Source organism: Schistosoma haematobium, chromosome ZW (genome assembly GCF_000699445.3).
Source record: "Schistosoma haematobium chromosome ZW, whole genome shotgun sequence".
Taxonomy (NCBI): Eukaryota; Metazoa; Platyhelminthes; class Trematoda; order Strigeidida; family Schistosomatidae; genus Schistosoma; species Schistosoma haematobium.
Genome location: NC_067195.1, coordinates 43,251,801 through 43,273,633, shown reverse-complemented (window position 1 = coordinate 43,273,633; position 21,833 = coordinate 43,251,801). Strand labels below are relative to the sequence as shown.

General features: G+C 32.8%; 1 protein-coding gene across 1 annotated transcript in view; it reads right to left on the bottom strand.

Annotated features, from left to right (window-relative positions):
• Positions 1 to 17,296, bottom strand: part of TGIF1 (Homeobox protein tgif1) — a 54,166-nt gene extending 36,870 nt beyond the window's left edge. The window contains exons 1-2 of the mRNA XM_051211469.1: positions 17,223 to 17,296; positions 14,804 to 15,059 (exon numbers count right to left, since the gene is read on the bottom strand). The gene's annotated coding sequence lies outside the window, so the exon portion shown is untranslated. The remainder of the gene's footprint in view (positions 1 to 14,803; positions 15,060 to 17,222) is intronic.
• Between the last annotated feature and the right edge of the window lie 4,537 nt (positions 17,297 to 21,833).

Here is a 21,833-nt window from a genome sequence, read left to right as displayed (position 1 = left end):
ATTGTATAAGCAATTCTTTCCTGAAACATTTGTTTATTCGAAACTACAGTTCTTACGGTTGATCGAATAGTACTGAATTTCGCTTTCAACTCATTTCGATGCAGCAGTTCTATGGGACTTTTAAGAACACTGATCATATATTTTTCTATGGTACTACTACTGCTTTAAAGTATATGGCTTCATTATTAACGACTGTCAGTTGACAAACATCTATTGTTAGTTTTCATGTAATTTAATTCATCAAATGCTGGATGTCAAAAAAGCAAAACATATCTAAATAAATGTTATTATCTGAAGACATGAACAGTAATTATTCACGTAGGCGGTATATAATACAGCGCTAAGTTGGGGAAAAAGTCATCTTAGTTATTTTATTTGCGGGATTGAGTAATTTGGTAATAACTGTAATGGGTAAGTAGAAACAATACTCGTACTTTGTGACAGGCTTAAGCTAATCACAGAAATCAACAGTCACAAAATTTAAACCAAACTAGGGTTTTCCTTCAGGTGAGCAAGCGAATATAAAAAAATGAGCACTAATAAATATTCATGAGTAAACTAATGGACAAAAAGGTTTCCTAATTAGTGAACATAAGCAGTGACCTTACTACTGAGTCAACTATGAAGTGACTAAACGTCTACTAAAATAAATCAAGTCCTTTTATCGATAACCATAACTGGATTATCTAGTTTTCAGTGTTGAACACATCCTCATTGATCAAATGCGCCAAGTGATCATTAGTCCAAAGAACAAAACAGTACGTATTATATTCTGTTAACCACTAATCAAAAGCCTTCTGGTAATCTCTTCGCATCAAATATTCATCATGAAATATAGTAGCATGATTTTAAATTATCTTTGCTCATAACTTTTCGAACAACTGAATATGGCTAGGCAAACTTATCATCAAAAAAAGCCTGTTTAATTTGTGCATTCAAATTAACTCAATAAACTGTTAATAAATTTTCATTTATAGTAATACATATGTGTATTAAATTATAGGTCAATAAGCAAATCGTATTTCTGTTAGAATTTTGATACGATGATTGACTATGGAAATTTACTACATGGTTCTAAACAAGTAGACGTATCAGAGAGAATTTTATCGTCACTAAGATAAGCAGAGTAAATGCAGGTGTCATGAGCCGAGAAGTGGAAATAAAGGGCAAGTAACATGATTTATATAACTTTAAATAGCTTTTGAAATGATCCTTATATGTAATTTAAAAGCTTAACACTGATCGTATTGCATTTTAAATCAATATCCATGCATATATATTTTTTATCAGGACTGTAAACTTATTCTATGTCTACTGCTTCTCCCTCATATAATCTCCAATGAATTAGATCGGCTCCTCGTTTTATATAGTAGGTTTCAAAATACCCAGTTCATTACATTTTACCATAAGGTTTAAAAATATATCAAACAATAAATACACTATGTATTGCACATTTTACATGCGTTCATAACTCTAAATTCTATTTCATAATTTGTAAAGAAGCTAATCAAATGAAATTCCCATGGACTGTTATCATTATTGATATTAGTTCAAAAATAGGCTACATAGTAATATGACTGACATTTAAAAAATCGGAGTTCAAATAAATATGTTATTAGCATCACATTTATTGCAAGGATTAAAGTTCCTGTTGCATGTTATTGTAGACCAGCTGTTCTACTTGTTTAGGTGACTATAAAACTAGAATAAAAACAGTCGTCTGTTTGTTCTTAGCCTTAAATAGTTCTTTATATAATTTTATTTTTTAAAGGAACGTTTTTTTTCTGAATCATTGAGAATTCACCAACCAAGAACGGAAGACACTTATTCACCAATTTTTTTAAAAAAACATTAAAGAGGTCAAAGATTTACAAAGGAAATCCTTCTAGAAAATAACAGTTTTCTCAATACTTTTGTCAAACTAAAAAAAAACAAACATCGATTGACCTCTTCAGTAAGATGTTATTTATAATTTTCCGTTATATTCGTAAGGTAAGGTATGTGATAGCCAATTACATTTTTAAACGTACATGTGTACTAGGCGAGGTAAAGTTAATAGATAATAGAATACATTTAACTAATAAAATATGTTTCAGAACAGTAACAAATGCGCTTTTTTTCTTAATTCCCAATATTTAATTGTGATGATTCATATGCAAGTAAGAGGTCATTATTACTCGTTGATTACACAATTATATACCGAAATCAGCTGATGCAGTACTGAAATCTGAAAATAAATAACTACTAATAAGAATAGACAATCAACTAACAAAGTAACAAAAGATTCATCAGCGATGACAAAAATAAAAAACAAACCATCATTTTTCCCCATATATATGTATATATAATTCAATTTATTTGACCATATCTGTTTATTTCAATCTTTATTGTTTGTTATTGTTGTCGACACAACAGTCCTGTTCGCATACACTTAGTTATTTTTTAGGCTTAATTACTCATCACTATTTTTGTAAAGATTTTTCATTTTACAAAAAACATTTTTAACATTGGATTAAAGGACAGTACTGTATATGAATAAGTGAACGTTAAGCAGTATGTGATTAAATAATACAAAATAAGTGGTTAAGCGAGACTTTGACGAATACAGTTGTTAAACCTTTGAAGAACAAGCAAAAAGAACACAAGGTGAGAAGATAAACAGATAAACAGTATTTAGAGAAATACACAATCCATTATTCAATATCACTTAGTTATATTATTATAACAATAAATTATGACCATAGTACTCTTCTACTCTTCAATCACGTTTTCATCACAGCATTTGACTGATTTGTAAAAAAATTAAAGCTGTATTACGTTAAATGTTTTGTCCCAATGTAAACTTTTGTACAAGGCAATATAAAACAACTATCATATAACTTTCAGTAGTGACCAAGAGGTTCTACTACTGTTAGAATTTGAATGACTTTCTTCAATATATCTTTATTCAACTAATATCAAACTGAAGAATCTACAAATGAAATCTTGTATCTTCGATATTTTTTTGTATTTTATCAAAACCTAAAACGATCTTCAGTGATAAGCCTCAAGTATGGATTATAGAGATTTTTGTGACACTCATTTGTGCTAATCCGTGTCGGGTAGAGACAGGTATCTACCTCAGTACAATGGAAGATGGTCGCGCAATCTCGTGTATTGGTTGAGGTCAGACATTAACACTATTGGATGCCGGCTCAGTGGTCCAGTAGGTTAGGCGTCCGAATACGAGACCGAAGGCCCTGGGTTCGAATGCCGCCAGCGGGAAAGTGGAGGAGTCCCATAATAGGACGATACGGCCGTCCAGTAATTCCAGGTTTTCGATGGTGGTCTAACATTAATCGGTTCATGATCTCAATCAGAAACTTAACAACTTCCACAACCCATAAACTGATAACCGTATTTTCATTGGTTTAACTCAATATCTATATGTTTTTGCCCATTTAAAGATTTTCTAGATTGAATTAAAAATCTTGGAAACTAATAACTTGCATCTCATCATTTATTTAATAGAAAAAAACACGTTTATTCAACTTTTATTTAAATTGAGTAAAAACCCTGTTAACAAATTATCAGGTGGCAACAGAAACCCACTCAATTGACACCTGATAAAAATAACATCATATTTACCTTCAATCAAAAGTAAACAAATGCCTTACAGTGATTTAATCAAAACCTTAATCTTACTGTTTAAAAATCCATCCGTTTTATTCAGTCACACTCTACTTATACTACTCAAGGAAATGAAATAACTATCAAGATACAGAGAATCTCAGTTGTGTTATTAGCTATGGTTAATGAGAAAAGTAAATATATTCAAATATAGATTAAAAATCATTTCGTTTCTCTATAAGAACCCTTAAATTCTTCAAATATGAACAAATACTGTTTAACCCATATAACACAGTCATCAATCAATTCAGAATTATACTAGAACTTTACACATTTCCATGTTCATCTATAAATAACACAATAACTTGAATAATCGTTTTCTTTTTTGTTGTATTTTATAATCCCAGCAAATTACCTACTCGTTTATTTAATTAATTACTCATTAATATCATCTGATTTATTACTTTATCTCGTAACACTTAATGCATATAATTCATCATTATTTATCATATACCATGATCATCTATTATTCATCTTATGTTTATTCAATGTAAAAATTAGGGTAGTTACACAATACAAAACACAAAAATATATATAAATTGCCCATAAAAAGTTAAGTAAAAATACATCTCACTAGCCACTTTCTTAGCCGTATGCGTTTACAAAAAAAATATTTTTGGCGACTAGTTTAGAGCATTTAACTTTTGGTTTATATTTGTCAAATGAATATACGACTAATAAACATTCACTTAACTAAGCAACATTATTCACACTGTTCAAGGTTGACCCCCCCCCGCAAAAAAAGAAAGGTGGAAAAAAAATAATTTTATGAATTAGTATTCATCTAAGTGTAACTAACTACAGGTATATACATTAACATATACTTTATAAAACAGTTGCTATTATTTTTCTAATCCTAGACAAACATAATATCAACAACGAAAATAACAATAACAAACAGCTTATGACAGTATTTTGTGACTGAATAAAAATACATTTAAATATGGTGCCAAAACTAATTTATTATACACAATTACATATATGTATAACTGCAAGTAATAAACAGACAACATCGTCAATTTATTAATAATGGTAATAATAATGATAATAACACCTTATTTAAAATTTTCTATTTCAGTGTAATTAAGTCCGTATGTTATTTCAGGAAGTTTTGCTATCTTCTGAGATGATTGATCTATTGAGACTTTACAACACTGATAATCTAGCATAACTATAATTTTGAAATAAAAACAAATCCAATTATTTCATGATGTAAATGACTAATTTAAACGTCTACAAGACTTTGAAGATGAAACTGTACATGACTGCATTATTATTTAAATTGAAGACTAAGTTTGACAATCCAGAAATTTATTAATCTCAATTCAATGTTACACTTAGTACGTTGGTTAGAAATTTATTTTATCGATGTAAGCTTAATAAACTGTTCAAAGTGTTTCATAACTATATCAATTTTTTTAACAACCTTATTTATATTAGTTGCACGAACTTGAACGTTATATTAGATAAACTACATACAACAGTTCACAAAATTATATAAGCTTCATTAATATGAGCAATATGATTTTATACTATATTGCTGGGGGTACAGACGACAATTTCACACCAATCACTTTAAATATTCAAGATCTTCCAAAACCAGGTATATTGTGCATCAGATTCCATTATGAAGAAGATTTGTAGCTCAGGTGGATGATTTTGATAGAGTTTTTTTCTCTGAGCTCGATGGTTTGGTCGTGTCCTATATCTTTTCTAGTTCTGAGTTCCTTTAAGGCGTTTTGGTCCTGTGGGGCCAGTCGGTTGTTGTCCGTCATCCGTTCAGTTAGCGGTACTATAGTTTGCTTTATTTCTTCTTGCATTTCTTTACTTATTCGGTGAGTTTGGAGTGATGACTGTAGTGTTGCGAAGAATTCCAGTTTTGAAGCATCGCTTGTATCGTAGTTTAATTCTTTTCGGAGTAGGTGTTCTATATTTGTTAGTGGTCGTTTTGACAGGTTGACAACTCAGTGGTTTGTGTTTTCATCCATGGGTGGTTTTGAGATCTTGATTAGTTTCTTCCTTAGGGTGTTTCCTCTTTGTTCTGTGTCGTTTGCATGATGTCTCGATGGCTGTTGTGAAGATTTTCAAATGTTCTGACGAACAAACTATCCAGCTCAGAGAACAAAACTCCATCAAAACCCCATTGTACTAAACAGCCTGAAATCATCTTTAGTCCAAAACACAACATTGTCAACAAATTAATTATTCCTTCTTCAGATATATTTTCTTCAAATTAAATGTATTCTGCTATCTTTATATTACATGAATTTCTTGAACAGCTGACCTAAATAATCTGTGCAAACTTGACTATCATTGAATCTTTGTGCAGTGTTAATTTTAACGTGAATTCAGTAACGATGTATTGAAATGCCAATAGTTTAAAACAAAGGTAAAACTGAAATTCGATTCGCTTTTATTAAAACTAATTTCGGTTCACTTAAGGAAAGGTAAATATTAAAAACTATAATAATTATCTTGTACATTGAGAAAAAGGTTGATGAAATATGTGACACAACTAACTTAAACACATTTTCTGGAAATATATTTTCAACAGGATGGTATTTTTTGTTGTTCACATCATAATATTGTTGTTTAGTGAAATCGAAGAAGCTTTTCCGTAAAAGCTCGTATTCAGTTTGTACAGAATCATTAACATTAAAGAGGAAGAATGTATTTGTAAAATCTCAGCGAAAGAATTAGAAGTAAATCTGACGTTTCGCCTGGCAATCTGGTCCAAGCTTTTTCAAGGAATCATTAACAGTTATCTGAACATAAAAACTATACCAATCTGTAACAAAAGTGTATACATCTTTATAAATCCAAATTAAAGATTTGTAACTGTTAGCATTTGAAGAACGTTTTCATGATGTGTTTGTTTCATATTCTGCACCCTCTGGTATGCAAACATGAAATATTATTGAAATAAAATGATAAACCTCAATTAACAATCGAGTTATAATATTCACCATTCACTTAATCTGGTCGGAATCACTTGATGAAGGTAAAATGCTAATTAATTTTGTCACATTATTAAAACTATAAATGTATGTAACCCTGCATAAATTAGTAGGTATGCATACTTAAGAACATACTGAAAAAACAGAACTTTAAGACGAAACATCTAACATCAAAATAGTATTTAATGAAGTGGAAAGACAACTTGTGAAACAAAATGCTTTCATACGAGTATTTGAAATGAAACGAATACAAGGGTTATTCATTCAGCTTCCATCAAATCAATGAAAAAATAGTACAACAAAATTATTTTACTCTACTTCAATGTTTTAGCTTTTTCTAATTATTTATTTCTAAATATGTGAATCTTCCTACCGTTAATGTTAAAGACTGAATGTTGATCAGTCTCTTTTGGCAGATGCCGACTGCCTCAGTATTGACATCCTTACTTAAATACTTGTGAATTAAACACAACTTGAAACCAGTTCACTTGGAGTCCATCTAACCCAACTATGACTAATCAAAATTCAATCTTTAATGTTAACAACAAGAGAATCATCTTCTTTACACATACCAGAGGCTATATAGGCTCAATACCCCAGTTTAAAAAAAGTTGGGGATTTGAGGTAATACAGAGTAGGTTCGTGTCCTGTTGAGCACAGTGAAACAGGTATGTCCAGAAGATGAGACCCAAATAAAACGGAATGCGTGTCCTAGATCCCACTACTAGTCACTATCCATGTTTACTGAAGTACGTTTTAAATTGTGTTGTTCAACCATGCTTCTGTTTAAGGCCAATATATCTATATATATCAGGAAAATATTACTAAGAAAAATAGTTATTATTCTTTAAAAAACATATCTGTTCACATATAAACATCAGATGGAAACATTCCAGTATCAACAAGCATAAAATAAGATTATTGTTCAGTATTTCTAAGTAGTACACACTTATGAGTCTACATAGAATTAGGGCTAGAACCATCATACTTTGCTACAAACAGGTCACAACTTAACTGTTAAGTTGAAATGCACCAACTGACATTGTTTAACTTTAAGCAGTTTACCGCACAAAGTTGTGTACATTGCGGACTGTTCTTGGAAATCTATTTCCCTTTCCAATTTTTGATCGTTGTCAGCTAGAACATAAATTGATAATAATCAAAGTAAAAATTATCTTTAGTTCAGGGGAATGGCTACATATCATTTCAATTATTCAAACAATATATCTGAATCTAAAACATTAGGATTGTAAAAGGTTTAAAGTTTATACAGTTATTTACGACAACAAAGTTTCGATCACACTTTTTCCAGAGAAAATTGTATTATTTAAGTTAGACCATTCTTTTCCTGGTCAAGCATACTTAGTTTCCTCTTTCATCTTATTTTATATGAAAAAAATCATAAATAAGGATGGTTTTGAATTTTAATAACGACCAATTTATTGAAACCAAATTTAGACATCCATATGTCACATATATCATGGTTATTCACTGGGATTAAAAGCTTATGTTATTCTCTCTTTTGATCACAAATTAGATGTCATTCATGAGCGTCACTGATTCATAGTTGTTCTCCGTGACAGTGGCTAATACAAATTTACATTTATTTGAATATATTAGTCTTAGTGACTACCGACTTGTGTAGGTTAATACTCTCGTACTGGAGTGATTTAGCCATCAAATATCATCTTCTGTGATGTTATGATTCCAAAATGCTTAACTGGCTTGTATTTGATATCAAGACTTCAAATTAAACGACACAGTGAAAAATACTGGTGATAATTATTTATTTGGCTGCCAAAATAATACAAAATGAATTATGCATAAGTAACTTTCTGCGTGATCTTCTTTGAAATCACGAACCTATCCAAGTTTGATCAGCATCTTAAACCTGGGAGTAGAGGACGGTCATTTCTTCCTAGAACGGGCCTCCTCAGCAGTGCATATCTATAACCCCATAGTCATGAATCGAACCCAGAGCCTTCGGTTTTTCGTGTGAGCGCTTAACTTCTAAACCACGTGAAGGGTCTTGGGTACACACTCCTGAGGAGTCCCGTACTAATACACAACGGTCATCCAGTGCTTTCAGGTTTACAGTGGTGGTCTATCTTATATCGGTTTATGATTTCAGTGAAATTCAACAACTTTCACAATCCCTTACTGACAATGAGATCTGTATAATTTAACTGAGTAGCATTTGACATCAGTCAATCAACAACTTACCATGTGAACATATTCACAATATCATATATCTTAGTATCCTTAACTGACAGATATAACTAACTAACTAAGCAGTATAATTATTCACATTACACCATTTGAATTGTGATGAAACCTTACATTTTGTTTAAATTATTTGCTTAAAATCTAAAAGCTGAATGCAATGTTTATTACATGAAAATCATATTTCCTTTAATGCCTTGAAACATAGTAAAGTTATACTTAATGGAAAATATCTACTAAAAAATGATTAAATAGTAAACTTCTGAAGAAATACCCTGACATATATTGATTCCATAGATACAAACTATTTATCCATCTTCTTGTTTTTTTAAATTCACAAGTATCTAATGTTTAATAGAAACCCGGATATAGCTTACTATTTAACTCAATAATCACAATCAATTATATGCAACAAGTGCTGATGTGTTCGTAAGGGCTTTTATTATTTTTTTTAGTCAATGTAAGCATGAGCACAGATTGATTGTTCTTCATCATCTATCAACTCTGACAGTAGCTCATTGAATATGTTCAATTTAATTCAGAAAATAAACTTTGAATTGCTTTATTGTTTTTTTAAAACATATAATTCTTGAAATTTTGATGAAACATTTTTCTAAACAAATTCAAATAGTTTATATTGAGCTTTATAGTAAAAGTGTTGTCCATCTTTGTCTTTTCCAAGAATATTAACAAAGTAAATGATCTGTAACTTGCCATACCAGACATTTTATGACAATCGTTATCATGATATTTCTGAACAAATGTTATGTAATATCAAATTTCAATTTAATTCCACAAAAGTTTTGTTTAGTTCACAAGATTTGATTATTTCTTCAGAAAGAGAAAAATAAACCAACGATGAGTTTCAACATAAATTAATTCTAGCCCAGTTTTTTCAGTTATTTTTTAATGTATACTATAAACTTTATTAAAAGTAAAGCATCTTCCCCATAGAATTGAATGAAAATTATTTACCAGTTCATAACTGAATTGTATAATTTCGTCGATTGGCTACGTATCGTTTGAATTCGATATTTTTAATAATTAAATTTCAATCAGCAAGAATTAGTTATCGAAGTCAATCAAATACAGCATCCGTTCATGTCACACTACGTTTAAATTGTTGATGAATTCATGAAACCTGTTAACGAAATGTCAGTAACTAAATTTGAAAGAGAAAAATGATCCTCACAAGTGGTAATATATAAAAAAAAAAACAGATTATAATCCGGATTATTTATGAAACTTTCTTTAGTAAAGTAATGAATGTCTTACTAAAGTTGAACTATGATTAACAATATAATTCATGTGATGTGTTTCATCTTTTTGGGGACGTTTTGGTCGGATGTGTGCTTGCATTCTAGTCCTGATGTTCATACCAAGATTCATCTTCTGTACATAACACTTCAAACACCGACATGTTATCTATCAAGCTTCCGAATCCAGTTGATTACTAACATATTCAACAGGTATAAATTTTTAGTCAATAAACTGCAGTCCCCAATATTAACAATAGGAAATGTGAATTCTTACTAGCAGCGGTTGTTTCATTAATAATAAATATATTTTTTGTCATATCCCAATAAGTAGAAAAACTGTTTCTGACGTTTCGTGAATAAATGTAGGCCACTTCTTCAGAGTAAATAAATAACCGAACTAAATTAACACAAGTTTAAAAAGTGGAAAATCAACAATTGTTTCCTTTATCCAGTGCTCAATTTATTTGAAATTATCAAGTTCAACCTTGGCATCGATACCTATAATGGTTGTTTTATTTTTGTCCAATGAAATCGTCGCTTAAACCTTCTTTTTATCGTATGACTTAAATGTTTTGTTTACTTTATGTGTATGCCTTAAATAATTTTCCTTAAAAACAAAACATTTTTTCCATTACATAATTGTAGTTTAAGAGCTACTTTTAACATTAATCGCATATTGAACGTATTAGTATGTATCTCTTTACCTTATAACGACCTGGTTAGTTTTTGAATATTTTTCAGCTACTGCAGAAATGAACAGCCCTACTTAAAAGTCGTGATAGACCATTATCTGGTCACATTTTCTTTATCAAAACAAAAAATTGGTTCTGAAACAAAAATGTTCATGTCTCAAAGCTTATCATTTTAAATATTGTATTTCACATAGTTTGCTGTGGGAAAATATTTACGTATTCTAATTCTTCCAATGTATTCATATTATTTGAAACTTAGTTTACTCTGAAAGTGATTCAGAAAACCTATATTTGGTGGATATGATTGTTTTTGTCCAAACATTAGGTTAATTAACCTTTCACAGACATTTTATCCCTGGTGTAATAAATGGGAAAGGAACCTAGAGCTGTGAAATATGACGAATAAGCTATCTTTGATCAGTAATAATAATGCTCTATTAAATGAATTATGAAAATCAAACAATAATTGAATATTGACTTATGGATTTTACTATTCATTTTGTCGTACACTTATAAGTTTTCAATTGTTATTTTATTGTGAATAGATGATCTTTCAAGTGGTTATTAACTCAGCTCATATGTACATAAGTACGACATTATTTGGCTGAATGGTTCTTAATTCAGACAATCAAGGTTATAGCAGTCAGATCCGTTTTGGATATTTTTATAATTGCTCAGTGTGTGTTAACTTCAAATTGTAAAAACTTAGTGTGGAGTTGAAAATTTATCAGAAATATGCATCTGTTTAGTACAGTTTATCACAGTGAAACGTCAAATGTCTTTTATATGTTTCAATCTAAAAAGAGTAATATCCTGAACACAGTAAATCAAAAAATATATAGATAAAGGATTTTCGATTAAACAATGAAAAGACGGAGTAAATCTAAAAAATGTGATGCATTTTTCCCATACATCTTGAACAGTGTGGTCGCACATACTTTTCAAGGCATCTCATATGAAAATTAATCAAGGTCAAACAAACGAAAGCTTAGGTAAACATTGATCATTGTAAATGAAGGAGAGAGGAAATTAACACATTATGGAAAGAAAATGAAATTGCTGCACTATCCTAGACCAGATATTGGCTTCAAGATTACCAAAAAATCCAAAGTTACGACAAATGTTTTTTGTACACATAAGAGGGGTTTGAATTTACCAATATCCAAAGCTTCTATAAACCTAAGAATTCATCTTTGACAATTTCTATGCAGCATTTTAAAGGCTATGATGATGTTAATTCTATGCTTCGTTTCAATTGTGTGCTTTGCTATCGATGAAAATGGTTGTCAACTTCTCACGTTTATCGAAACATTAGACACTAATTGATTTAGTAGCCATCTAGGCGTGTAGTTCATAACTCTTGATTGCACTGAAATTGTCTAAAACCTCATTGAATAAATGAAATCCCTAAATCAGAAAAAGAGAAATTAACTTAACTATTCTTAGCATCTAATTGTGATGGTTATTGTGATGTGAAAATTTTATGAATGGTTGCTCCGACTGAGTTCTTTAAATTTATCTTCACTTAATTGATAAGTGAATCGCAATACGCTTAACGACGAAACAGAATTAGATGCACTGATTTGTGACTAAACGTATGATTTACTAGTTATTGTACATAAGATGGGATCTATTCACATGTATATTCCCAATCATAGTTTACATGTACATCTTACACATAACAGCAGTACACAACAGTTGTCCCTCAATTTAACTGTCACTTAGAATTCATCATCTATCATTTATAAGTTGTTTCGTTTTAGTGTTTGATGGTATTGACTATGTTTTAGCAAACAGTCTTCAGTAAAAAGCACAATTCACATATCTCTTGTTATTTCCACTTTCCTAGTTTTCATACTCAATAATGAATTACACAGAATTAACAATATCGACGACACTTATATAAATTAATGAAAGTCAATTTATTTATGTGACAAAATTCACAACGTGGATGCTTTCAACCGTTTTAAATCTGAAGTTACAAGCACTAGAATTAAATTCTTGATTTTATTCAAACTTTCTTCAGTTTGTACAAAATGTAACTTCCTCATCAGCGAACGAGATCAAATTGTTTGTCTATTCGAATAATAATTTTCTTTATGACTACTAATCCATTGTATACTACTCAAGCTTTAACATGAATAAAAATACAAAGTTAACTCTTTTTATGTTCCATATAAAATTACTGACTGTATGCCTTGATTTTGCCTAGAAAAGATAAAAAAATCCTATTCATTTTTACTTCCTTTAAAAGATAATAAAAAATTTGGATTCAAATAAATCTTCTATCAGTTGCTGAACACTGAAAGACAATGATCCGCAATCCGGTGAATTATTATCCTTCTTATAATCGTAAATTGTTAACTTATTACGTAATAAAATACAAGTCCAAAACACTATACGTTTGCTTCATCTCAATAAAATTGTCCACCTGAGTAACACTAAATCAAGGAAATTGTTTTCTGTTCACTTTTACAATCTTTATCTTACAGCAAACCCTGACTGGTTTCATTTCAGTGCAATATATTCATGTTACTTCTTATGTAATGTATCATGACATTAACCCTTCTTTTCAATTTCAACTATACTGCATTGTTTGTATTGTCTGTTTCCAACACAACAAACCATTACGAGGTTTGAATGTGCTGCAATTTTAGTAAATTTTCACTTGGTCAGTTAGTTTTACAATGAAATTTTTTTCCCTAATCTTGTTTAAAATGAACATAAATCTAACAAACAACTCGGAAAAATGGTCAACATAAATGTGTATTTTGCTTACCAAAGACATGGAAGAAAAATGACAGTATACAAAATTTATGAAAATTTACCTGATATGTGTTCTTTCTATTGACATAAAAGTGTACTAAACATCACTATAAGCAAACTAATTGTTCAGTGCATTTTGCTGTTTTAAAACTGTTAGTGTTATTCTGTTATTTATTCTTCCCGGTTTTCTTTGCTTCAATGCTTCCATCGGTTACAAACGTCAGTAAAAACGCATATATGAGACCACCCAACCACAGTGGGGTACTCAACTCTGTCCGATTTTATCACCAAATATGTATATATAGATAATTTTTAATTGTAAACATTTTTTACTGTAAAACAATAATTTTTTCAAGGACTTAATCCCATTATCGTACTCAGTGGTGTTTCTAAAAATTCTAGTCCAAAAGCAGTCACGATTTTTATTAGCCAAAAAGGTTTCAAATAGACTTCAGTCTGTCCTATATAAACTCATTCAGGGTTTTTTTTATGATTAACACACGTAAACAAAGTTAGGTGGATATAGACAAAGTATTGATCGTCCAAAAGGATTCTTTTTTACCGTTAGTCACATTTCGCATAAATCTGAATAATATGATGCTGTCAGCGATAATAGCACAGAGAATAATGAGACATTTATTTATAATTGCTTTTGGAAAACTAATTATTGAGAAGTAAGGTTTAGTTTTTATTGTAAATCCCGAACTCCAAAATAAGTAAAGGAATTATTCCACACTACGCTAACAATAACGTGTAATATAATGTTTAGCTTAACCAAAACGTTTATGAAGATGCTAAAATAGCTTACCTACCTTATAGCTTAAAAAATGAAAACGAGATGAGGATAGAGATTTAGTCAATGGTTTTATGGTAGAAAAATGAGTAAACGTTATAGCTGATAATATTTTATACAGAGATAAACTTATCTAATGAATTTTACCATTCACTAAATTAATGATACCAGGGGTATGATCTCAAATTCGCCTGAAAATTGGAAATTTTGAGAGTACTTTTAAGTGCATGCACATTTGTTTTGTCATTCTCGTAAAAATAAAAAAAAGAATGATTTTTTCGTGGATTGTATGTCGTTTGAACACAGAAATATATTGTTCGCAAAAGGTAATAAAATCATTTTTTAAAGAGTACGGGAGAAGTATACTTATTTTAGATTTTTACTTTTAAAACAAGTTCTGTGCCTTATTAGAATAAAAAGTTCATTTAAACTGAAATTTATCACTTTTGTTCCGTCTGATTCAAGCCCAATAACTGAATTCAAATGAATCTTCTTGAGCAGTAATTTTACGATACTGATTGAAGTTTTGTGGCCACATATCTGACTCCAGATAGATCGTATGAATGATTGTTATTGAAATACACACTTTGCCAATCCTCGTAAATAATCACTGACTTAACTCGCGTTAGCGTATAGCGGAATTAAATAAGTTGAATATGGGAATGAATTTCGAATACGTATATTTTGAAAACTCGATGATCTGGACAGACAATCAAAGAAATGAAGCAAAGGAAGCAAAGAGAGCAAAGTCAAATGACGCACAGTGGAGAAGGCGGGTGAGACAACTCGATTTAACCAAGCGTTAATCGATATTTATGGTCACAAAAAGGTAAGTTACAGGCATGTGATAAGTAACATAAGAAGTGAATACACAAACACTAACATAAAAACAGTCAAGATTGATAAGCGAATAATTAACAAGATCAAAATGTAGCCTCAGAATTTAAATATGCGCAATTATTTTCACTTATTATTGCTGGTGTTCTAATAGCATTGAGCCTAATATTAGTTCATGAGCTACATCAAAATATTATTTTCATACACATTTTAGTGTCAGATTTTTGATAACATGTTTTGTCAAGGCTTATGAGTTCTTAACGAACACAGTTTTTGAAGTAAATCAACTTAAATTCTTAAACATTTTAAGACGTATCTGATCACAGAACATAAAGCTAAATCTTAATTTTTCCGTTTGCATAAACAATATTTTTCATAAATATTGTGCATCAAAATAAGCGCTGGTTTTATCGATAAAGAATACTCAGTTTCAGTTCTATTTACGTGAAGATTCTAATTACTACACTAAACTAATTATTTAATTAGAAACGTACCTCTGGCTCTAAATCATTCATATAAATAATCAATCAACATGAGACAGCCTAACGGATTAACTAGGGGCCCGAGATAAAAATATATACATTTAAGCTGAACAAACTGAATCACGTCTGAAACAGATTTTATAATTAGTAATGGAACGTTATAAATCTACTATGTTCAAACCCATAATCACATAGTACTATATACTTTATGCAAATAAAACCCACACCATGTGAATGACAGAAAAAAGTCTGAAGACAAATACAATCTAAGAGAAAAAGATGTTCCACTAGTAAACCTGTGGAACAATACTGAAATACTCTGCTACCATGATTTTTAATTTAAAAAGAATATCTGCAAACAAAGTCAAACAAAATATAGCTAAACAGTGAATTTTTGTTTTGCCTTTTGATGAGACAGTTATTACAAAGACCATAAACAAAGTTCCAAATTTTTTGAATGAACACTACAATTCGATGATTTTTAGCAAATACGTTAACAATCGACAAATTCTTGAAACCACTTTTGCTATATTCAATGTTTTCCACGTCAGACAGATATTAGAGCAGTACATCAAACCATAAATCTATTTAAGTCTTTTGCTGTTGGATATATTATAATGCTGATATCGGAAGCCATATTGATATGCCTCTCACTATATCCTATATTAACGTATTTGTTTCTCAGTCAGAATAAAACTCGCTTCAAAAAGTGAAAGTGATATTTACAATTTTAGCCCCTGATGACATTTTTTCTAACACATTTTATGTAATACATGCGAGAGATAAGATGCAAAATGGAACTGTGCAACCCATGTTCCATAAGGATTTTAAACATAGAGGTAATAATCATATGAAACTACCTCAGCACGCACAGAAACCATATTTTGTAATCAAGCTACGTCGGGGCTATGGCGGACGATCTGTTAGTTGATAAAAACATTACATTTTTATATATACATTTCGCTGACAGTTAGGAGAAGCAAATTAGCTATTAGACGGACGAACGTCACTGTGCTACGAGCTATTTGTCAATTAGTAACGTCAAATACGTCGTCTATAATGGTCGATTAATGCTATTTATCAGTCAGATTGAGTTATAAGAAATTGAAATATTCGAATTTCGTAGCACAACATAGCAGGATGTAAAATAAAGGCATTGGACGTCTTGATTCATCATGCAATACACTTCATACCTCAATATGATTTCAAAAGAAGTTTTCATTCACAGTGTTTTTAAAGTATTTATAACTAACGACCGGTTATCTTGTGTTGACACACCCGAAGGGTTTATTCTTATTTGAAGCTGAAAACTATGGCTATCAAATAAAATGGAATATGATCTAATTCATTTTGAATAACACAATTTTGGTTAGTTATTTACACTGATACGCTTGTGCTATATCTGCTTCAGAAATATTAAACATTAGTTTGTCGAATCGAAAACCCTGTTGAAATATTGACATAAATACAAAATAATTTGATGAATACACATTGTTTGACAACAAAAACAGTTTTAAACAATTGCAAATACTCAGAAAACTCACATATTGAAGTTCCGAACACACTAAAAGTGCTTATGGAAATGACTAATAAGAAACGAAATATCATTATGGTTTCCAAAATTATCAAAATGTACTCAGATATTAGGTCAATGACCTTCAAGAGAAACTGTCTAAAGAGAGTAAAACAACAAATTCCGATAAATATACTCAGCACTTAGTGCAAGTCGATTAAACAATATCTACAAAGTTTGAAAAAAAGCCTCAAAATAAAGTGTTTTGTTGTCCTAACAAGGTACTTCCTATTATTCAAGAAGTTATATCGTCATAAACTACACCGATCCAGAGAGATCTAGAGAGGTATATCGACTCAAAAGACCATAAACAAATTTAGCCTTCTATGCTCAGTGTCTTTCACTGTGACCCTTATCACTAAGTTATCTCTGAAAGAGTTTGTGGGGAAGATTTTCATTCAGCAGTTTATATCATTGGCATAATTTGAACATACAACTAGTGTAGAACAATAAGAACTAGAGGATAGTTTCATTTTAGCGTAAAATCACCTTATTATTACCTTGTGTAAATAATTTTTAATCATCCGGTCACTTGATAAGCCTCTAATTCCAACACTACTGAATCAGGACTCGTCCAATTACTGAGGACGAACAACTTTCCAAAACAATCCAAAGACCTGTGGCGGAAAACGGAAACCATTAGAATTTGTATGTCACGGATAAGCCAAATTTATGGTCAATGACAATTTGAGAAAATATTTAGAATCTGAGCGCGTCCTATTTCACCTGAACATTTTATTCTGGGTCGCAATCCATGTTCACTGAAATGATGGAATGTGGATATTTCATATACCTAATCTCATACTAATTGCAAGATAAGGAACTCCATACTGGAATCAACTGACTACATCAGAACTGGTCACTGGAAGAACCCGCGTTTTCACTATAGACGTCGCTATTTCCTAATATTCACTAATAATCTCTTGCCAATTCTTTGTCACCTAGTCACTATTCGTGCTAACGATGAAATCTCTAGATATCCTCTAAGTCGAACAATGTTGGTGAAACCTTCAAAAGGATGTGATACTATTTCGGAAGTGAACATACGATAGTGATCTGAAATTTAATTTTCAGGAATCTCACACAGACATCACTAGCTCTTCCACTGAACTCTAGAATTGTATCCGACCCCAGATCCTGGTCATGTGATCTTGGCATACTAGTAACAACCAAAAAATGACTGTTTTCAACGGGGAAAACTATGATAACTTGTGACCGCCGATTAGAGAGCAGTGAGTTATCGATCGGATCAATGACGTGTAAACCCGTATGAGCAGCCTAGAGTCCTAATTGGTCCTGCTTGCTGCCTAGCCCAGCCACGTGAGTCCAGAACACCAATCCGAGCCTCTGCGATATAAATCATTTATTTCAAACATGCTCGGTTTATATACCAATCAGACAGACCAAATCGTACCAATGAAATATGAAACAACATTTGTACAAGAATTAAAGAGATGTGGCTGTGAATGAGGGAGGTAGTAATTAATATACTGGGTATAACTCAAGAATGCTAAAACATACAGTAATAGTTTGTGGGTCAAAAAAGCCTATAACAAGAGAAATATGAATATGCATAGTTTCGTTACTTAATAACTTAATGACTTGAAAATCCGGCCGCGCTTTTCGAACGGGAAGTTTAGTCCTAACGTGATTTGCATTTATCAAACTTTTGCTGTGTTCTTACGCAACAAAAGTACCATTTCAGTTCTAAAGAATCTATCCTGAGCTATACGTTCGGTAGATTACTTTTTTTTTGAGTTTCACTATATTTAATAGTTACCTGTGGTTTTGCCTCAGCTTACTATTCGGTTTTTTTTTGTTTTTCACGTATAGACTAGTTTCAGTTTATATCACTCGTTTTGTCCATTTTTGTCCGTTTTCAGTGTGCTTTTTAGTGTTTTTTTTAAAAGGTCCTAGGCTCTTGCAAGCATCTATAACATAATTTGCTTCAACACCGTCATGAAAAACTCATGCAAACGTCCGGGATGCCGTTTTGCTGTCACAACTGGCATGCAGTGCGACAACTGCAAAGGTTGGTTCCACGAAGCATGCACAGATCTGACAGCAACTGCTTACAACAGACTCAGCAAGTCAGAGCAAAAGTGGGCGTGTGTCACGTGCAACACAGACTCCGTAGTCTTGCTGAGTAACATCATTGTCCTACTGACAAGTCTTCGGAACAAGTTGTCAGTTAACTTGGAATACGATAGTAAAAAAACTGATATACAAACAAGAGAGTGCAACGGACTCAAAAACAGGGATATCGATAGGTATTCCATCGATGGAGCATCCATCCACACTAACGACGACGTGTCGAGGCTCAGTACCATCATTACGTCGACGGTACTGAACTCCCTAGGCAAACTCGGGTCTCCCAGCTCAGGGTCCCCGAACACAACAGTGGTTGCCAAAAACCCTGTAGGTGATTCGACCCACGTTAAGAGAGCCCAAAAGAACCAGGCATCACCGCCTAAGCCGAGCAACCCAAGAGTTGCTGCACGGAAAATAACTGGTAATTTAGTCGCACAGTCTACCCCCAAGACTGTTCGTCCGGTCAATAAAGAGCCCATGATTCATAAACGCACACTGACCTCCAAACAACAAGTTACTAAACCTGAACCCATCGTGAAACCTGGTAAATTAACAACAGTTCGTAACGATTCTCTCATTATCATGAACCTCGTTGACAAGCCTGATCTTCCTCTCAGTCTGCAGGACAAAAACGACAGGATGCTCTGGGGTGAATTGAACAAGAAGCTCGAACTTCCTAGAATAGAGCCTTTGACGGTCACCCGGCTCACTCGAGGAAAGGATTCTAAGCATCTAAATCACCCGAGGCTTCTCCGAGTAACACTTAAGGCTGCTACCGACGTAGAGGACGTCTTGCTAGCAAGCCACTTGCTGAAATCAGATGGTAACGTAAGAATACTGCCCGACATACCGTACTCTGAGCGCAGTATCATACGAAACGTCCCTAAAGAATCTCGTGAGAAGTTTTTCCGCGGAAGAAACATAATTGTCCAAGGTATACCGGAAAATGCAGACCCTACTCAATCAAATTCTGACATCAGGGAATGGAAATTCATCAAACAGTCCTTGAGGCTCAAACACATACTGACTCAGCATGTGACGAGACTAGCCAAGAAGGACGGTGATCTTAGACCCCGTCTAATGAAGATAACCTTCCCATCTTCCCACATGGCGGCTGCAGTTCTGGAAGCATTTCGTGCTAATAGACGTCGATTGCCACCTGGAATCCACATGCACCCGGATAGGCCATACGAAGTTAGGACCAAGAACAAAGACAAGTTGGAGCTGACCATTCCACTTGTGGACTGTCTAAACGATAAAAAAAACGTGTAAAGGACAGGGCCTACCACCTCGGCAAACCTCACATAGGTGGGCTACCTGTCCATTCACATAAGGTTCATACAGAAAAACAGGACGAAGCTCACGCGTTCCAAATTGAAAGCATAAACTGCTTATATATGAACAGGAATTGGGGGCGGAGTAGCCATATACATAAGCTCTTGCTTGGAGGTGCACCAGGTTCACAACCTCGAGTTTAACAATCTTGAGGAATCCATATGGTGCTCTGTAAGATTGTCTAGTACTTCCAGGTGTCTAGTCGGAGTCATTTACAGGAAGCCAACTGCCGACACCGAGTACGATAGTCGTATGCTGGAAGGACTATCCCGCTCTATCCGTCTCGGTTTCACACACATCCTGATTCTAGGGGACTTTAATCTCCCTAGAGTCAACTTCGCGGAACACACGTACACTGGAGGCGACAACTCAATTGAAGCTCGGTTCTTCAACCTCATCGATGACTTGGGCTTATATGAAAATGTGAGGTCGGCAACTCGTTGGAGAAACAGTCAGACACCATCGCGCTTAGACTGTGTATTCACTAACGAAGAATTCCTAGTCGACAACCTCTCAATCCTGGCTCCTCTGGGAAAAAGCGATCATGCCGTCATAGCCTTCAGTTTTGTCATCAAAACTAAGCTAAGGTATCCCAACAATAATTTGCGTTGGAATTTTAAACGGCTGAATGTGCCAGCTCTACATGACTATCTACAACAGGTGGTTTGGGATGTTCACCCTCAAATCGATGTGGATGGTCTTTGGGACTTCTTACTGCACACGCTCTTATGTGCTACAGACCATTCAGTTCCTCAAACGGTTCCCAAAAGCTTCAAGCCACCTACAGTAATCAAGAACCGTACCCTTCGCCTCCTAAGCCGCAAACGGCACTGTTGGGCGGAATACAAACGAACTAATAACGATGGAGCGTACAGGCAATACAAACATATCAGGAACACATGCACGAAGGCTATAAGAGAAGACAGGCTTCAGTACCAAACAAAGCTTATGGACAAATTCGCCTCTAACCCTAGAAGCCTATTCCGTTATGCAGCCTCTCTTCGTCAAGCCAAAACAGGAGTTTCTCAACTGCTAGGTCTTAACGGCCCGACCAACAACGATGGCGACGCCGCTAACCTTCTGGCGGCCCATTACTCTCAAACATTTCAACCGGCTGACATCAACTTTATTGACGACAGTCTCATCTCCAACTCCA